The 19,056-nt window shown below is 34.4% G+C and overlaps 1 long non-coding RNA gene across 1 annotated transcript; it reads left to right on the top strand.

Moving 5' to 3' along the window:
• The first annotated feature begins 3,015 nt into the window (after window positions 1–3,015).
• LOC112904080 lies at window positions 3,016–3,347 on the top strand. The gene is made up of 2 exons (XR_003230884.1): window positions 3,016–3,185; window positions 3,281–3,347. It is a non-coding gene; the product is annotated as an uncharacterized LOC112904080 (long non-coding RNA).
• Window positions 3,348–19,056: the final 15,709 nt, after the last annotated feature.

The raw sequence follows: 19,056 nt of genomic DNA, 5'->3' as shown, positions 1-19,056 counted from the left end.
AAATTTTCAAAATTTAAAATCGAAATAGTTTCCGAAATATTCTAATGGGCGTTCACCGTGAGATACCCTGTGTAGTTTGAGTAACATCCATGGTTTTTATTATGACACAGTGTAAAATTGTTGCTACAGTTTAATTTGAAATTCGGGTATTTTGACGCACTTTGGCTTAGGCTATTTATTGTAGTGATAAAACTGCTCGTTTCTTGCCACAATTCATAGCTCAGAATAATCATTTTATTTTACTGCATATGTATTGTTTTCGTTGTTGAGACACCAGCCTCTCGTTTATATTACTATTGTAGGGAGCACGAGTGTGTTTGTGTGCGATCAGGCACACGTGTGCGTGACGGCTTATCGATTCGCCGACTAGCCGCGGGCGCCTTACTTCATGTGCGCCGTATTTGTAAATGTGTATGTCGTACCTGCGTTCTGGGAAAGCAGTTAAACAGTTCAATGAAAAAATAAACTAGTCGGATGTTTCCACAAGGTTCCATAAAGTAAACAAAAGAGTATTTAAAGGAAGAGACGATCGCCGAGAGGAGGAGAAATAAATTGACCGTCGCAGAAGTGAATCTAGAAATAAATTGACAGTGATAGCAGTGAATAGTGATATATCAACAGTAGTGTAAATAAATAGAATAATTCATAACCTAAGTTTAGTAATAATTTAATAGTGTTTTTAAGTTCTTTAATAATTAGTGTAAATAAATAGTGTTTGTCGTTATCACTCTTGTTAATTTTGTTAAACCCCGAATATTACACTATTTTATGAATATGGGCACAACGTTTCTTTTTACCAAACGGTTTGGTATTTCTGTTCCTACAATATCCAAAAGTCAGTTTTCATTTTTCAAGCATTACAATTTTGTTGACACCGGGGTCATGCCAAACGTTTTAGATTTATTTACATTTTTTTGATTTTGTAGGAGCTTCATGATTTACTTAATTATTTAACATTCTTCGTTTCAATTAAAATAAACATGATAAAATTTAAAATCATAATTTATTGTCAACTCTGAACTGAAGCCGTTATTAAAAAAAAAAAAAACAATGATGTGATATTAATAATGTACCTATAAGTTCTATTTACTCAAAAAATGAAAAATACCTGCCTACGTTGGTCAAAATTCTTTAAAACTAAAAGGCAGTCCTGGAAAGATTCCCTGTTATTGCTCAACTCGTTTAAGATTACGGTCTCCCTAAGAAACGTTTCCGGAAATAATTGGATTAGGTTGTGATAACAATGCTACATCTTGACGAACAAGAAGAGAGGATGAAGCCATTAAAGGAATCTCTTTTTTATTATTCAGCTCAAGATAATCTTTCATAGTCGCAGCTGTGATTAGCCGCCTTCCAAATTAAAAAGTTTCCAAGGGCGAATGGGCGGCAGCAAGCGAAGGCGGTACGACATCAAAGAGGATAAAAAGATCCCCAGCCAAGTGGAACTCGTAATCGGTATCATAGTTCAAGAGACTAATAAGTTCGTAACTGATGTTACCGTAGCAGTAACTCGGCTGCAAAATACGATTACATCTTCATCTTTTAATGCATGTTCAAGGTTCGCTAAAATATTTCAGAGATCTTTTCAGCGAATAAATCACACGGCGACTCTTTCTAATTCTTCAACAAATTGGCAGACTAATTAATTTCTGTTTTTTATCACTGTTTTGCGACTTTTGACGCATTAACACTAACTTAAATTTATATCTGTCGAGTAGTTATTAATCCCACCGTATAAGTATGCCACTGCGACATCTATAGTCACAATTATCGAAGTACTAAGGCACTAATGTTTTCTATATGGATTATGGTTATGCTAAAGTTACTTTTTCCAGTTTTCGACTTTTTAACCTCCACCCTCTGTGCTACTACCACCCGACTAGAATTTATAAGGGGCATGCCCCATGTAGCGTGGGGGCCTCATGTGGCAAACGAGGGGCATGCCGATATAGGGATTGCCCCGTAGATTCCTCATAAAAACCCCACCAAAAAAAGTGGTAATACTAAAATGAGGATTGCCTTATGGGTTTTTCATATGGGCCTTAAGGGGCAAACCTCACATGTATAAACTTACACATTCTTACTTAAGAGCAAACAAATTTTACAAATAAGTGATGTATGTATATATTTCTCCAAATGAAGATATAAATTGTATTGAAATTTGTGGAAAAGTACTGCCAAAAAAAATCTATATCCATGCGATGCTAAATATTAAAAAATGTATAGTTTCTGCAAACAATGAAAATATCGCTACCCGTAAAATCATAGAAGTTGATTAAAATAATATATTATACCGTTGCTACATGTGTAAAAGTGAATATTGTGAGCATTTTTTGTTTTTCAATTTGTTTTTTGTTTTGCCGATTTTAAACACCATACCTGTTACCTTATCTAACATACGTTTTTAATCTACTCTGTTCTGTGAAATGCATTGTTTATGTTTATATTTTTCAACGGATGTTGAACACTATTGCTTTCTGTCTAGCGTCTAGCCCAGCAACCCAGCATTAAAAAATATTATTATTAGCATACATAAGATTATTAGTTTAATTTTAATTTCTGAGCTCACAGTTTGGTTCGACCTACTCACAGTAATTAGATGATAATAATTTTTTTAGTGTAATAACTGTTGTAAAAAATTCATCCCCATGAATATTCACAATAGCGCATTAAAAACGGTTGCGGATTACAAACATAGGTTGATTTGTAAAAAAAAAGAAAAAAGAGATCGACATAGCGCCTTCGCACACTGTTTTAAACTGCAGGAACATATCAAGAAGCTAGTGAGTGTCAGTTGGAATATTTGCTTATTCTACATAAAGCGAAGAGACAGCATAATCGAAGGCTGCTGATGATGTGAACCTTTTTAGAAAAACATTTAAGCATTATTCCGAAAATGATTGTAAATAAGGGTAAGTAAAATTACCATCGAATTTATCATTAATGAATCTTATCTATACACACTGAGAAGAAAAGACGTTTCGATACTATTAAGCTCCTGTATATAAAGAAATGAACACATTTTTTTATTCTTATTGTTCATAATCCGTCAAAAATTATTTATAATATTTTAAATTTATAGATCATGAACTATCATCACAAAAGGCATTAGGAAATAAATCAACAAGTGAAAACAACCACTTAAAAGTTCAAATTAACTTCCAAAAGTGCAACGAAAGCAATTGGTACGCTAAAAGTGTTTTAAGTAATAGATTTTTAAATAGCTGAATTGTAATTTCTGTTCTTATGAATGATATTTGTATGCTGTTTTCGTTTTTAGATGAAGAAAATAGTAAACATTCTTCCACTTCAGATGACGAAAGTTGTAACCTTGCAACAACGAAAAAGAAAAAGAAAATTAATAATAAAAACATCATAAGAAAGTCTCGAATATCTTCATCTAGTGGATCTGATTAAATAATTCAATAACACTGACTCTTCAAGAAAAATTACATAAAAATTTAAATTCATTGACATCCGTCGACGAGTAAATATAAAACTAAACAATAGGAAGGTGCTCAAGTTGGTAGGTATTAGAAAAAGTTTGAATAATTCAATCTTGATTATTAATATTTGTAAAATAGGTAATGCTACGCTATTAATTTACAGAACAACTAAACCGTTTGATGGATGCCCGATTTAAGAGTATTTAATTTAACTCAAATCTAATACAANTTGGTAAAATATGTTTCTCAATCAATTTTGTATTTTTTTTTTCATTCATTATTCCAAAAATTTTTAATGGGGTAGCAATAATTTTTCCCCGCGGGGGCCACATGCGGCATTCCTGATAAGGGGCAAATGCGGCATTCCCGATGAGGCCCACATGTGGCATACCTGATGAGGCGCAAATGCGGCATACCCCTTTCTTGCCCTCGTGGGGCCCACAAGAGGAAGTGTGGCTGCTCCTTAGGGACCCTACCTGCACCCCCATCAAAATTCTAGTCGGGCATCCGCACTCACTTAAATACTTTCTTGTGTTCTACGAGGTCTTCCCTACCTCCTGGAACCATCCTCCATCGCTTCGTTCGTGTTTTCCTGTCGTAACCCATGGTAATTAACTGTGGCGTAAATATTATTTCCTAAGTATTCTTTTTTATTCAAATTTATTTCACTTCAAATATTATTTCAATTATTTTCAATTTCTTATCTCGTACATACCTTGGTTTCTTTTCAATCTAAAGTCCATTGTTCTTTAAATCACTTTTACCTAGAAGTCCACCTTCAACCATAACTGCGTGCATTCTCATACTAATATCTGGTTTTACCCTTAATTGCTTTCTCTTGAATTCTACGTATTTATATAAGCCAGTATCTACTACCGTTTGTAAGTGCTTCTGCTATTATCTACTCTGTTAATTTTTGTTGTCTTTGTTATTGTTACTGTTATATTATCTTGTTCTTTTTTTGTCATTTTATTTCGTTCTCCTGGCGTCTTTTTGCTACTTGTGTGTCCGTTTTTCTTTTTGTTTATAAATTGTTATTTGTTTTTGTTAGTGTTTTCTTAGTTAGTTATTTTAAATAATATTAACATTAAAAGACACTAAAGACACTAAATAATTAAAAGCATTGTTCGGTTAGATTAACTTAACTGGTAGGAAAAGACAACACGAACGAAGTGACTATAGTTGCTCTATCATTCCTTATGTTTACAGCAATCTGAACCCAAAGTAACCTTTTAAATTAAGGAATTTAAAGTTAATTATTACCGATCAGTAAGCTAAGAAAAGTGAATGATGGTAATCAAGATTAAAATTTCATTTCTAGTGTATGGATCCTTCTGTGCACGAGTTCTAGTCACACTTGATGACTTGATCAGTTTTTCTGTTTCTATTTAGGTACTAGCTTGTTTTTCATACGGAGTATCTGTGTGAAAGTATAAATTTGGAATATGTAATGATGAGTTTAGCGTTGAGATATTGTTTGCAGTTGTTGTAGGGAAGGAAGTCGACTTGTCGTTAACGCTTGATGGCTCCTGTATACTTAAATAAAAATAAATCGCGGATGAAGAGCTTAATATCCGCGAGAGTGCGCCTCTTCTGCTCCCCGTTTCTAGAACGCTGCCTGCTGTGAAATTTCCCGAAAAACGAGATATCAGATAAAGAATTTCACGCTCGAAAGAACCCCTAATCCGTCCACTTAACAATGGAAACATCAACTTGAGGAACGTGCACTCCTTGAGAGCAACGTTTTGATGAAAAGTTCATTTCGAAAAATAACGTTACTTCGATCTGAATATTATAAGTATATATAAAAAGAAGCTTCTAATATAAAGCGCGTGCCTTTGTATCAAAATTTAAAGCATTTTCTCGGAATGAAAAGTTAATAGTAAAAAAATAAACAAAACACTTCATAGGGGAAGTTTGTAGGAAGAATATTTCATTCGATTTATGAAGTATTTTCCTTTTTAGAGTTTCGAACAGTTCCGTTAAATAAATGTTTATTGATCAACAATAAAAAACTAACAGAGGAAAGTACTTCTTTATTATTTTTTGTGTATTAAGAATTACGTTTCTAAGAAAAATTACTGCCTACTAGCAACAAGGGGTACATACAAAGGATAAAAGTGGCTTACTTTCTTTTAATTGTGTCATCCAAATAATGCTCAAAAATTTATAGATGTTTGGGCCTAAATCTTATTGAATTCCCGGAGAGCGGACATATAAATTGGGGAAAAAGTGGTGGTAGACATTGGTGAAGCAGTCAAAAATTATTACCAAAAAAAAAAAGATTCGGAATACGAACAATTAAGAGCAAATTAGCTTCAAAGATATTTCCGATTAGCATTTGAATGTGAATGTCCTTGTGTTACGATGTGACGGTCTTTTGACCGTTTATATTACAATTGTACTACAATTTGAAATGTGTTTTTTTTGTGTTTAGTCGAGAAGCAGCATCCTTGAAGACAATAAAATGGTGGTATCTGCTAAGCAAATGAGATGAACTTGGATTGGGTGATGATATTTGGTAGCTCATGTGGAGAAGACAACAGGAGAAGACAGGCAAGTAAAAAAGCTTTGTGTGTTTTGTTGTTTTTACCCCATATACTACGATCAGCAATGTTGCGTCGACTAATAAAATTCATATTAAAACAGTTGTAGAATAGTAAATCTGAGGAGTTAGTTTTTATTGTTTGGCGACGAAACTTGAATACATTATGACGACGTACCTACTAATATACAAATCATTTATGGGTATTTGATGAGGAGCAATCGACCTAACCTGGAAACTCGAAATCTGTTGACAAGAGAATGATGGCGGTTTTTAATAAGCATGATATTGCCAAATCTGTTTTGCTTGCTAGTTAGAAGACTGTTACAAGTTTATGGTACACTAAAACCTATCCGGCCTACTTAAGTAAGAAACTGTCGAGTAGACCATACTCGACACTCAGTTCCAGATTCCTGCATCACTGTACCTGCTCACAGAGCTGGTGCTACAAACGGACTATTTGACAATGGTGGGCATGAATGTGGTGAAGTATGCTCTCTAATAGTTCTGACCTTGCTCTCTGTGACTATTCCTCTCCGATGTACTTCAAAACTCGCGTAAAATGTTCTCAATAGAGAAGTTATTGATAGGAGCGTTCGAAGAAAAACTATAGCTAGTTCTTAGACAGCAATGGAAGAACTGGATTGATGGAGGGAGTACGATAACTTTGGCGCCTCAATTACAAACAGTAATTTCTATAAAATTAATTTTAAAACTAAAACTCCAAGTATCTATATCTCGAAAACGAAGCGACATATCGAAAAATTTTATTCTTTATTTTCTTCTTATTTTGGGCTGTTACCAAAATACGTTGCAAATTTTGGCGCTAAAGTAATCGTATTGGTACCAGTTTGATACTTAGTTTAAGCGTAAGAAGTAATGTATTATACACGACAATATTTATGAACACCCGCAATTGACTGGAATAATCTAACTTGATACAGTTTTAGGGCATAATGACGAAATTTGAGTTTTGGTTATCCTACTAGAAAAAAACTTTTTAGGCCTAATTGCCTTGAACTGTTACACATTTACATATCAGTGTCTCGTGTCTTAGCAAACTATTTGATCTACTTCAATCACATTATAACAATAGAATAACAATAAGGATCAAGTCGTTTTGTATTTCAATCTTACAAAAACTTGACTTCTCGAAGTGTATACTGACATCTTCAATTGCGCGTAAAAGTGTTTCTGTCAGATTTTCTACATGCTCTTGATTTTATTTGCCACAAAATAACATTTCGAATTGAAAGTCGGAAAGAAGTGCAATAACTATTCAACTGTATTCGAATAAAAGTACGTGGTAGTTTCGCCAAAGAAAAACGCCGATTTCGCTCTTTTCATGGTTGAAGTTTTAAAAAAACAACTCTAAACCGAGTTTCGAAACTGTTTTCCAGCCAGGCCGTTGCCGACATCGGTCGCGCTTCTTTCTTTTAGTGGAAGGATTCAAAGTTAGGCCAATTATCAGATTGCCCGAAGAAAACGACTGCTTTATCGGGAAAGTACGTGCGAGACAAGAGTTATAAAGACTCGGTTAAACTTCGTTTAAGCGCACATACACATATATATACATATATATATATATGTAACCATGTTTTATTCTGATCGGCATCCAACCAGAATACAAAAACATAAATACTCCAAAATCATCTTTAAGAATTTAAATAGGTATATCATCAATTGCGGTTTCTGTAATTCCTAATTCACACTTAACAAGTTTCGGTTATTTAATGCGAAATTAATGCGAGAAGTTCCTTGGATGAAGATCGATCAATGAATTTAAATTCGCATTCCTAACAAGCTAACTACATGAGCCCCAGGAAAGTTAAAGAGATCTGCTGAAAGCTAAAGTATTAGAGCTTTGAATTTGAAATAAATTTATAAATAATAAACCTTTCACTGAATATCAAATATTAGTTTCAAATAAAAAAAAAACTTAATGCCGGAGACTTTAAGATTGGAAATTTTAAATATACATTATATCCCAATTTAAAATCATTTCAATTTTTTTTCTAAACTCAAAGGCACCGGCATTATTGCTCTTTTTAATTTTAAAACTAATAAAATTGACTTTGGTAACTATCGCACTAGTTGCATTTGTCATCATCATCGTCAGTCCTAAGACTGAATGGTCACGCACCCCCACTCTTAGCTAATCTTCGCATTTCCCTAAAACTAGAATAATCCACATCCTTAGCTAAATAGTTGAATTAAAGATAACTAAATTGAGGTTATCGGTAGGTAAATGCTTGTGAACAATGCAATGAGCTGATATTATTACATTCATTAAATTCTCAAATTTTCGTGAACATTCTTGGCTTCATCAGGAGATAACTAAGAACATATAAATGAGAATTTTGAAAATTACTATTTTTGTTAAATTTTCTTACATGTTGTAAATTAAATTTTTAAAGGCGAAGAATGTAGATCAACACACCGTAAAAGTTAAGAAGTTTACTTACATTGATAGGGGCCTTGTAATCATCCCGACCAGGAGGTAGCGTCACCAACACATAGGGTTTCTTACCGGTTACTCTTGAGGGTAGTCTTTTTCTTAACGCGTTCCCGAGTCAACTGAGCGATCCCCGTTCACGCGTCAAACTTGTTGATGAGCCAGTGAATTATTTTTTACATGGTTCAACATGAGTCATTCACTGGTTCTAGAAATTTCTTTGGTTTATCTGTTTTAACGAAAAACTGACGAAGTCTTTTTTGATGACGTCGTGAAGTTCCATAATTTTCATAATAATCAGAACCATCGAACTTGCGTCAATTTCTGCTTGCACATATAAGGTTGTTAGGAAAGTCATTTCGTTTTTTCCCAACAGACGATTTAATTGTATTCTTTTGCACCCAACTTCACATTTAAGCCGTATAATTTTTATATGCTTTGAGAGCTTATATAGCAAGGCTTGTGTGTGAAAAATTCCAATTAATTCTACGCAGTAGTTTTTGGTTGGTGCCCTTTTAAATATGGAGAGCGATAAGCAGCATTTTCGACATATCTTACTGTTTTACTACAGAAAGGGTAAAAATGCTGTTCAAGCCAGAAAGAAATTGACTGATGTGTATGGAGAAGGTGTGTTGACAGTACGCCAGTGCCAGAACTGGCTCGCTAAATTTCGATCCGGCAATATTGATGTCGAAGATGCACCACGTTCGGGAAGGCCGGTTGAAGCTGATAAAGACGCGATAGAGGCATTGGTTGATGTGAACCGGCGAATAACAACACGTGAGATCAGATTGAGGTTAAATTTATCAAATTCAACAGTTTATGACCACTTGAAAGGCCTGGGATTATCCTCGAAGCTCGATGTATGGGTTCCCCATGTTCTCATAGAGAGAAATCTATGTCGCCGCATTGACGTCTGCGATTTGCTTCTCAAACGTCACGAAAATGATCCGTTTTTGAAGCGCATCATCACTGGGGACGAAAAATGGGTTGTATACAACAACGTCAAACGCAAGAGATCATGGAGCAAAAAAGATGAACCGGCTCAAACCATTTCCAAAGCCGATATTCACCAAAAAAAGGTGATGCTGTCTGTTTGGTGGGATTTTAAAGGAATCGTTTTTTTTTTGAGCTTTTACCGGATAACACAACGATTAATTCGGAAGTCTACTGTCATCAGCCGGACAAACTGAATGATGCACTTCAACAGAAAAGGTCAGAACTAATCAACAGGAAAGGTGTAGTGTTTCACCAAGACAACGCGCGACCTCACACAAGTTTAGTCACTCGCCAAAAGCTTTTACAGCTTGAATGGGATACAATGCTACACCCACCATATTCTCCAGACCTGGCACCATCGGATTATTATTTGTTCCGGTCACTCCAAAATTTTTTAGACGGTAAAACCTTCACCTCAAATGAGGAGGTCAAAAACCTCCTCGATCAGTTTTTTGCCAGCAAAGACCAAAAACTAAATTTTGCTCGTTCCCATCATTTATGTTTAACCTTCTAGTTGATCTGTCAATTATTGTTTTGCGCCTTTTTCACCATTTTGTTTTAAAAAATTAACGTAATTATTGTCATGATGGTTTAAGTGTTAATTACATATGTTAATTACATAATTTTCCCCTAAGTTTACAGTTAAATTAATTATTCCTTTAAGTATTTAATTTACAACATGTAAGTAAATTTAACAAAAATTGTAAATTTCAAAATTCTCATTTATATGCTCTTAGTGATCTCCTGATGAAGTCAAGAATGTTGGCGAAAATTTGAGAACTTAATAAAATGTAACAACATCAGTCCGTTGTTCGAGATTTATTTACTTTATTTTAATTTACCACAAAGTGGAGGTGAAACAAAACACTTTATTTTCACAAAAATATATAGTAGGCAACAATTGTTTATCAGGTAAATTTTACTTCTATTATAAATCGCAACTTTCACCAAATAAAAGCCGATTCCTCTCTATCTTTATATAATATTTAACCATGAGTATTTTGGAGACTGATATTTTTGTTGTGATTTATTTGTACGGCTAATATTAAATTTATTGATCAAAATTGCAATCTCAAGCTGTTGTACAACAGTACAAAACTGGCAAGAATATGGCTTCATTTTCACACTTTTACTTACAATGCATCCGTGTGAAACAAGGATACAATTTCATATGAAGTACTAGGGAAATCCCCCGTCAAAGTTTTGTTGGTACGGAGAATCGATTTACAATGTAATAGTATACCGACAAACTTGTCTTAGCACCTCAAATCCTATTGAGGGTAAAATACCACTTGACACCTCTTCAAGCGAAATATTAATTAAGACACTTAATCCTTTAACACTAAAGGATATACTTGTTCAGACACGCATGCACAGTCTAATTAGCTTTCCATCCAGCTACCGTAATGAAAGGAAGGGGCTGAAAATAACTACGCTGGTTTAGTCTAAAACCCAGATCATAGAGCAACGTAATGGTTTTAACGTATCACTTACCTAAACGTCACTTGCATATTTAGAGCCTTACCTGAAACAAAACAAAATGAAAATTAATTAACAAGATTACAGTAAGACGATGATCTAATCAGTTTTATAATTAAAGAGCAGAATATTTATTGTGTGTTTAAAATTCTTTGTTTGACATCTACGTCCGATCCGACAGGACTTGAATCTTGACGAAACTGTTATACAAACTAGAGTGGGTGGATCCGCTTGCGAATTTCGATTATTTAGGAAGTCGTACCATAGATTCAACCATACTGAAGGGGTTCTTAAAGAGAAACCAGACTAAAACAAGTCCCTGAAAGAGGGCAGCAGCTCTTTCAGTACTCAGGGTGGCAGAGATCATGAAGATCGGTATGGCATTGTAATGCACAATACTGCGATGTGGAAGGCAACGGGAAACCACCACAATATGATATCTCAATTAAAACGTATCAGAGGTATTAGAACGAATAGGAGAACAGAGGACTCTATGGAAGTCAATAAGAAATAGGCGAGATAGGTTGGTAGAACACCTTCTCAGGCATGAAAGTTTAGTTAGAGACATATTAGAGGCAGAAACAGGAGTTAGGAGGGGTAGAGGTAGACCTAGATTAGATTACTGTTCGCAAATAGTTAAGGATGTGGGTTGTTCTAGTTTTAGGGAAATGCGAAGTTTAGCTCAGGATAGGAAAGAGTGGAGGTACGTGTCCAACCAGTCTTAGGACTGACGACCTTATGATGATGATAGCATCTACGTCAAAACGAAGAAAGAACAAACTTTCAGGTCTGCAGCCAAGTATACTGAAAATTAAAAATTTCCCAGACTCAAAAGTCTCTCCACCAGCTAGCCTGAGCTTTTTAAGGATTTCGAAATGTTTGTTGGTAATTAGCCATTTGTAAAATGTAACGCCGATTTCTGGCAGGATTGGCGCAGTAGGTTAACTAAACAATTTTAGTGAGTCATTCTACTGTGTGTGTGGAGCTTTGGAGAATGTTTGTTAGATGTAATAAAGAATCGCATGGTGAGTGCATCAGCATGGTTAACAGACAAAAAGATTGTAGGAAAACCCCAGCAAAGTACAATCCGAAGTCAGTTCTGAGCGTGATTTGACATCATGGTATAGTATTAGGTACTGAGGATTGAGTAGCTACGCATGATGGAAGGTAACTAAAGAATTTCGGTTGTCTAAAGCCTAAAGTAAACTTAAATAACAACTTGCCGCTTAATTGTCTATGAGTTATTGATTCCGGGACCATCAAGTAACATACAAACACACGTATACTATAAAGATTGTTCAAAACTAGAACCACCTACTGGAAAACATGCTTCAGGATATCTACCAAAGTTATTTCTCACTCGCGCAAAAACGCCAGGCTTTGGCAAATTTTTGAAGTGAAAACTTCTTTAGGGACGTTGGGTACCTTTGGTAGAGGAAAATGTTATAGGTTCGCGTCACCGACATGCTTGTAGTGGTATATCTGTAGTTACACAGCTACGACGATCGATGCGGTTTTTACGCGATACTTAAATCTATATATTTATATATATCATATACTTAATAAGATAAATTTCAATCAAACATTTTCATTTCTTACTTTAGTTACCATAAGCCTATTGTATCTTTTTTAGAACACAATGAAATAATTGAAAGTACAAAAAGTCTAAGTATTGTTGAAATTAATGATGACAATAATGCAAACAATGTTAAAAATCAAGTACATTGAAATTTATGTAAATATTTGAATAATAAAAAACTATATAAACATGCGTATAATTAATAACAGAATGATGTTAATAATTTTTATTCAAACACTGTGAAATTTCAAATTTTATTACTAAGAGTTCTAAGTTTTCACTTCTATGCCAATTTTTTATTTGCATTGATCATTGTGGGGTCCTGCACATCGTTAGCATTATACATGGTATGTTGGAGGTTGTCTTGTGTGAAATCGAAAAAGTTCTATTAAAGCGTCTGTACTATTCGGTAGCTAGAGTTTTCAACCTCATCTCTTCTCTCCGAAATGGCTTCTTATATCGGCAATTCCCGAAACCATAAAAGTCACAAACCAGCCACTAGCTTTGAGAGAAAAGATGACGTCAGTAATAGTAATAACAACTACTGTTCTACAGTGGTACACTGATCTAGTGCTAATGACTGATACTGCTAATTATTAACTAATTGAAGGTGGCGTTGCGTTTCGTATTTCTTTCCGTGTTAGTACATGTACTTATTTTTCTTGCTTTACAGTGCCTTATCACCTACTGTAGGCCCCATACTTATTTCAGTTACAATTTGTATAATACACTTAAACACAACACAGTTTAAAGAATAATGAAGAACCCAGTTAAAACAGTTAAAAGAAGAAGCTGTCGATTTACAGACAATTCGCATTAAAGCGTCCAAAATGACTTACATTTTTTCAAAAAAGAACTCGTTAGATTTCATTAAATAGAAATACTAAGAGGGAGGGTCCTCGGAGATGTTAATTTTCTGAAAACTAAACTGGTGGATAAAACATGTATAACGGTTGTTGTACAAAAGTGTAAGGGAGGTGTATAACAACGAATGGAACGAATGGTGAGAGATGCGGCTGGATTCTTTGTGAATTCTTAATGTAGGCACTTTTGCTGTATACTCTCAAACATAGAGTATAGCGCCTTCTTCCGTGACCAGAACTCTTTTTATGGTCAAAGATAAACTTATTTATCTATTCGATTTTCTTTCAGGAATAGTATCTGTACATCTCACAAGAAAATATTGATGCGCAATTTTAGAAGTAAGGAGTGAGGCGCGCAGTTTACTCTTGAAGTGCTCCACATAGGCAGGAATAAGAAGCATCTTCTAACCTATTCGCAGACTTGGCAGTGGTTCTATATCCAGAAAGTCATCATTTATTCAGAATGTATAAAGGAAAATGACTAATTTCGAAGTTTTTATGGACGGGTTCTACTAATTTGTGATATGTGATAAATGAATAAAAATCCTTTGTAAATATTGCAACCGATTTAACCCAAACAAAGGTTTATTAGAAGAAAATAGTAAAAAGAAATTTATTGCTGTAATTGCTCACTTTTAGATACTGAATAACTACTACAATAAAGTCTTCGTACTAAAACACTTTAGCAGGTTAGTATCCGTTTTATTAGTTACCTTAGAAATCATAATTGGTTGTGAATTGGAGTTTTTAGTGGTAAATATATGTGTAGATGGATTAAACAATGTTCAAAGAATGATAACTAAATGACAAGGGGTAAGTTGCTCGGTTTTCTGTCAGCAGTGCAAAATGGCTCGCTTCTAAATAATGAATTATTGACCGCGTAACAAAAGAATTTCGAGAAACTTCCAGAAAATGAAGACTATTCCGAAAAATTCGATGAAAACTTAAATAAGCTTCTGTGTGACAACCGGTGGCTGTTTGTATATGAAATCGAATTATAAGGTGAATCCAGGGTGATATAAATACGGTAACAAATAAATATAGATTCAGAGTAAGATAAAACAAGCTATAAATATTTGGACATTCTTATCATTCGCCATTTTGGGTCCATCCAATAGAAATTATAGATTGTAATAGACGGCAAGTACCTGTTAGTTCAGTATTTTGTGGATGCTATACAATTATCTACGACCTGGATCCAAAATGACCGAGAAATAATAGTTGGTACTCACCAATTTAGTTTAAATACTATGACTTCTTTACACATTCTGAATACTTCTCCACCTGACGGAGGCACAGTGAAGTGGAATAATAATTATAGTAGGTACATCAGAATATTTTGTAATTCAGTAGTGTATTAATAGAAAATTATTCAATGCTCTAATCAAACAATAAAAACGTATATTATATATAAAATAATGTCTTAAATAAATAAGGTGGGAAATGTCGGTTTAGATGTTAGAAATAAAATGTCTTTTGTTCCTGTTTTGGCTCTGATTCACACAATTAGATTTTTTCTTTCTAAATCAAGAAGAACTTCACATTTCACTAATTCAGTGCTGCTCGGATCAAAGTTTAACAGCGCAGCTGGCTCTGGCCGGCAAGAGGTGCAAGATGACTTCATTTGATAGACTAATCTGGTTGTTAAAATCCAATTTGAAACTTGGTGACAGACCCCCGACTAGGTGATCTCGCTAGGACTGTACCTGTCACTCGCTTTAAATAACTGACTGTCATCAGTTTGAATGTACCTGTATATTTCACTTCATTTTAAACGACATCCGGCTTCAGAGATCAGCAATAACATCGAAAAATAAATAAAAAAACGGAAGTTCTAAAAACCATTTTTAAAAAGGGATATTACCACGCCATTACTAACAGTGAGTATACCTGGATGATAATAAATCTGATAAATTTGCTATAATACCAAATAAAAGGTAAGAATTGAATTTCTATTATAGTGGTGGTATAAAGGGCTTTAAGTGAAAATTATATGTTAAAAGTTATATAAGTTAATGTTTCTATGCACACTTCATCATCGATGTAATGTTTATTAGACAACAATTCGCACTAAAGTATCCGTTTACAAAATCGAAACCTTGGAATAAATCAGATCCTTCGTGACGCCTATGAATACATTCTCATCAGTGCATCAATTGTTTTTTGTAGTCTCTTTTCAAATTACTTGTGTTTCTAGAATTGTCGTAAATCCTTTACGAACCTTTCCTACGAGTATCTACCCTGTATTAATCTTATTTGAACTATCACTGGTACAATCTAATGGGTCTACAGACATAATATACATATGTCGCCTTTTTCTGCATCTAAGCAAAAATCTCTTTTACATTTATTGCCGTATGTTTATTTTATTATGCTGTGCTTAAATTAAACGATAATTCCCAATAACTTCATAACTTTTATATCATTGATAATTCATAGTGGAGTCTATTACAATAAGCAAAGAATTTAAAATTGTCTCCATAATGAAAATCAGAACGTTTATTTATGTCCAAACTGAACTACTAACTTATAGGTATGTAAATAGTTCGACCGTTACGGGAACCAATTTCGAAGCTTTTTTCCGCTTTTTTCGAATATGTTTTTAAGTTTCCCCCCAAAATCAGTCCCCAAAGCCGGTTCTCTTTACTTAATTATAATGTGACACTGCTTTCATGATTCCAGGTCAACGGGAAGTACCCTTTAGGTTTTGATTCCCTTACGGGTATCAAAATTTGGGGCATAAATGGTCGTATTTTCTGATTAGACGTTTGATTTCTTTCACAGCTCCAAAGGATTATAGACCTGTGTATTTAATATTAATTTCAACTTGATAGAAGTGATCCCATAAGGGTCACTTTTTCCTTTTGAGATAAGGGACACTAAAAATAACACTGCTGCTCTGCAAATCTCTAACAATGTATTCAAATTATTAGATGACTCCCTATCTTATTAAAACCCCCTGTATTTAGTAGATAAAATTCATAAAAGTTTATTCAGTTGTCGTTATCGAATGTTTTTGGGTAAATTATTATCGACTTGTTCAGTTTTACGCATTTTAGAAAGGATAGTGCATTTATCTTATAGTATGTGCATTAAATAATACTTACATAAAATGCCTGTTTCTTAAGGGTTAATTTAGTAATAAAATTGTTATAATGCTTTTTTGTCAAAGGTGGTAATAATGTAATTTCCGTCATATTAGTATATTGTAGCGAGCACGAGTGTGTTTGTGTGCGACACGGTGGGCACCTTTCTTCATGTGCGCCGTATTTGTAAATGTGTGTGTCGTACCAGCGTTCTGGGAAAGCAGTTAAACAATTTAAAGAGAAAAGAAACTTTCCGGGCGTTTCGAGAAGGTTCCCGAAAGTAAAGAAAAGAGTATTTAAAGGAAGAGACGACCGCCGAGAAGAAATAAATTGACCGTTACAGAAGTGAATCCAAACATAAATTGACAGTGATAACAGTGAAATAAATAGTGCACTGAATAGTTATATATTAATAATTAGTGTAAACAAATAGTTTTTGTTATCAGTCTTAGAAGTAAATTTTGTTAAACCCACCAACATTACAATATGTAGGTATGTATGTACCTACGTCGCATATAAAACATGAAAACTAAATTTGACGCCGACCTTTCATTTTTCCATTTCTGAATGTAGATGTACATTTGCTTGTTTTCGTAGATCAATTAAAGAACATTCTTCTAAAATTAAGGAACGATGACATTGACGTTGCGATGATGGTAGGACGACACAATTAAGAAAGCAAGCAAGTAATGAAAAGGGCGGTAGAATGGCATAAGGGGTCGCATGCCAGTTCAGAGGATTATTAATTAAAGGCATTTTCACAAAACGCGTCGTCGCGCAAAATTTAATTACACGAAGATTGTCCTCTATCGCATAATAAATTGTGTTTATCAATTAGGTAAGGTCGGAAAGTTTGTCTGCCTGTCCTGCACCCGTTGTGTCTCCTTTCTACATTGCTATCGCGTAATTATCGAATTATCTATGACAGCACCGGCATCAGCTGCGATAGAAGGATGGAAGATGTCGACAGCCGTACTCGACGCGACACGACGCGATCGACGTCAGACACCACTTTTGCTGAAATCAAGGCGTGAGATTGCCAACATCCCACCGGTTTCGTAATTAGTTTTGTACTTGCAGCTTCTTCGTTAAAAGGACAAATTTCTATAAAAACGATCACATAAACATAAAACCAAAAGCAAAAGTTAAAGGTCGTATTGATATGATGATAAAAGAAAATAGTCAATGTTATGTTTGTCAAAAGAAAATTGCAGATTTTAGTCATAAATATTAGAGATGTTATGGATTTGAAATTTCGGATATGGATATGGATATGGATATATTTGAATAATATTATACCGGCTTCAGATAGGGTTACGGATATGTAATATTTTGGGATTACCCGATAATTTCTGAAGTTACAGATATTCAATTTTTAAGAGACTGTAAAGGAAAAATACAAAAAGGTAACGAGTTGACTTCATTTCTAGGTTATTATTTTGTACTACAGTCACAAAAAAGTCTTATAACTATAATTTACTATTGTAGCTACCCATCTTAAGTGTTATCTACTTGAAAATGCAAAAATAACTGCTCCTCAGATGAAAATGTCGTAAAATGTTTTATTTAAACTCTGTTCTTGTAATCACCGTTAACTAATTTCACTTTCGATAACTTGTGGCAGCTAAACAATTTGGCGATACTAAATATCGCCTATTCCATAATCTACCCGGAAACAAATCTGAGCATCGATGACTTTATTAATGCCTCACATTCCTATAATCGTTATTCATAATTGTCTAATAGTTTCTTGTCGAACATTTGCTAGAGGATATTCTCAAATATTTGGGCTGTAAATTAGAAGAAGTGGCCGATTTTAGGTATCTGGGAAGTCAGATAAGTCAGGACGGATGGAGTAGTAGGGATATAAACCAGAGGATTGCGTAGGGTCGAGTCGCCTTCAATAAAAAGAAATCACTTCTATACTCTCGAACGGTTAATTTACAAATTCCGAAAAGGTTGTTAAAGGTGTATGTTTGGAGCACGGCGCTATAGGGGTGAAGAAAAGGTTAGAAGCGTTCGAAATGTGGTGTTACAGGCGAGTGATGAGGATACCATTGATAGAGAAGGTTACAAATGAAGAGGTATTAGAAAGAGTAAGAGGACAGAGGACTCTATGAAAGTCAATAAGAAATAGGTAAGATATGTTAGTAGGACACCTTCTCAGACATGAAGGTCTATTCAGAGACATATTAGAGGCAGAAATGGAAGTTAGGAGGGGTAGTGATAGACCTAGATTGGATTACTGTTCGCAAATAGTTAAGGATATGGGTTGCCACAGCTTTAGGGAAATGCGAAGATGTGTGGTGAACAAGGTGGAGATGCGTGTCCAACCAGTCTTAGGATTGACTACCTTATGATGATGATGAAATATAATTAACCATAGTCCGTCATGTACAGTAAAACCTTTTTAAAACAAGTACATTAGTGTAATATTTAGACGAGCAAAAGTAGCCCAAATACAACAACATTTATTTTTCTTTAAACCGATGAGACAAAAACTTCAATTAGGGGTTTTAAGATATCTTATTATGAAATCAAATATTAAAACTGGCTGACAGTAATTTCATTGCGTTGAATTGAAGATTATACATACGTATGCTA

Source organism: Agrilus planipennis, unplaced genomic scaffold (assembly GCF_000699045.2).
Source record: "Agrilus planipennis isolate EAB-ADULT unplaced genomic scaffold, Apla_2.0 scaffold81, whole genome shotgun sequence".
NCBI lineage: Eukaryota > Metazoa > Arthropoda > Insecta > Coleoptera > Buprestidae > Agrilus > Agrilus planipennis.
This window is presented reverse-complemented; position numbering and strand designations above follow the sequence as displayed.